A 2,193-nucleotide genomic window follows, 5' to 3' on the forward strand; every position below is an offset into this window, starting at 1 on the left:
GATATTTTAATTTAACACAAAAACAACACACAGCCATCAAGTTTTATTACTTTGTGATGTCATTTTAAGCCTCTAAAAACACCATTCCTTTGTGGTCATTCTGTATAAGCTAACAAAATAATTTTTCAACAAATAAATCTCTCGAACGACAACGTCGCAACATTTTCAGTGCAAGAGCAAAGAAAATTCTATTAACTGATGTGAATGCCTTTTTTAAGCAGGCGAAACATCTTATTATAATAGACCTTCTGATGCATTCGTCTAAAACTCGGATCTCGGAAACTACCGTACCGATCATCACCAATCATAACTGGGTAATATTTTTATAGCTGAGCAATAAATAAAACAATTGAAATTTCCACAAAAATGATATGTTTCAGATTTAAACAATAAAACTTACAAAATAGGAGTAAGTTTCCAATATAAAACAATCAAAAACAAACTTAGAAAAATATATTTGTTTTTCTTTAATGAAAATCTAATGAGTGTTGCAATAGAAAAGTAAGGTACTTTCATTGATAACTGCGTCTACAAAGAAATACTCCAATAAAATCTACTCTGTGATGTAATGCCGTGATGATAGCTCATTTTTAAACTAAAATTTCAATAGAATCCTTTTTCTCATAGATGGCGAACATTATTGAATGTCAAGTATGAGTACATTGTTGTAGAACTGTCAGACAATTCCAGAAAAGGCCCAATAGCCTTCCGCAGGAACTAGCAGTCATACCTACCCGGAGGGCGGGTATTTCTGTTAGTGATTATAATAAACTGTACTTCTTATACGATGTTAGTATTAGGCCTAAGGGACTAAATGATGAATTTAGTTTTAAAAATATACTAGGCGCGAAACTAAAGTTTTATGATAAGTATAATTGATAAAAATATATTCAAGCTGTGTTCGACTCCATCATATTGTGATTCTATAGGCCTGTAATATGCATATGAACTTAGCTGTCGTTCATGTACAACATTAAGTGCTGACTTAGGATTCTACTGATACTTAACTCATTTTAACACTAATATATAGTACTATTGACAAATAACTGGGTAAATTAGCTTTGCTATCTACCATTCTAGAACAAAACTTCAATACTGACGTGTGATTCTACTGACACATTCATGTACAACATTGACTTATGGTTCTAGTGACACTTAATTCAACGTGTAAGTAGTTGTTTGATTAACCTTTTCAGTTCCTCTGGACTATCATCAGGAGGAGTTGATGAACATATAACTTCTAGATTATGACTTTAGTTGTTTAGCTGCAACTTTGATGGATTCAAGTTTCATTGCCAACTGGAGAGATTCCTACTTTGATTTAGCCTAATTCACATATCCACATGCCAACATTTCACGTACAGCATCCAAGTAATATATTTGGGCAAGCCTTTTAAAATCTTCCACAAGTTCAACTAAGATCTCTTCTTTTCTTTGTTCTCTGCTCCTGAATCTTTACTTTGTAAATTTCCTTCTGGTGCATCACTCTGGACCTGTTGCATAAGGCAGAGACCACTGTTTGTTAGTTGTTATAGCAGTCAACTTGAAGATTGCTGAATATTGTTACATTTTGTCATTTTCTAAATGAACATCAAGATGAATAGCTTGTTATTCAGTATTCCATCCATTTAATCTGGAAATTATTTCAAACTGTCTTATGTACCTCCCATGGTACTTTTCCATCATAGTCCATTGCTTTCTCTATTGGGCAATGTAGAACTGCCAAGATAAATTATAGAACTGGATTTGGTAATGTAATGACTGTACTAGTCCAGAAAAATCATGTAGTCACAGATGATACAACAGTAGTGGTAACAGTTGTAAACCAAATAGGTTTTCCTATTTCATATGATGCTTTAATTTAAAATTATTAGCTGTTTGCAGAAAGAGATGTGATTAATTTAATCTTTGCACATACCAGTTCATTTTCAATATGTTTTATTCTGTTACTGATGATCAGTGGCGTAGCAAGGGTTCTCAGCACCCGGGGGCAAAGACACTTTTGGCGCCCCCACCTCTGAAACGTTTTGATTATTTGTTTTGTGACTCATTACTCACTTAATGACAATAAGATAAAGAATTAATTATCGCTTTACACAGGCCTAAAATAAAGTCACAATATAACATCTCACGATATCACAACTGTAAACCTGGAACTAATGAGGTATAGCCTACTAAGTGTACTTACATAAC

This window comes from Limulus polyphemus, unplaced genomic scaffold (assembly GCF_000517525.1).
Source record: "Limulus polyphemus unplaced genomic scaffold, Limulus_polyphemus-2.1.2 Scaffold3963, whole genome shotgun sequence".
NCBI lineage: Eukaryota > Metazoa > Arthropoda > Merostomata > Xiphosura > Limulidae > Limulus > Limulus polyphemus.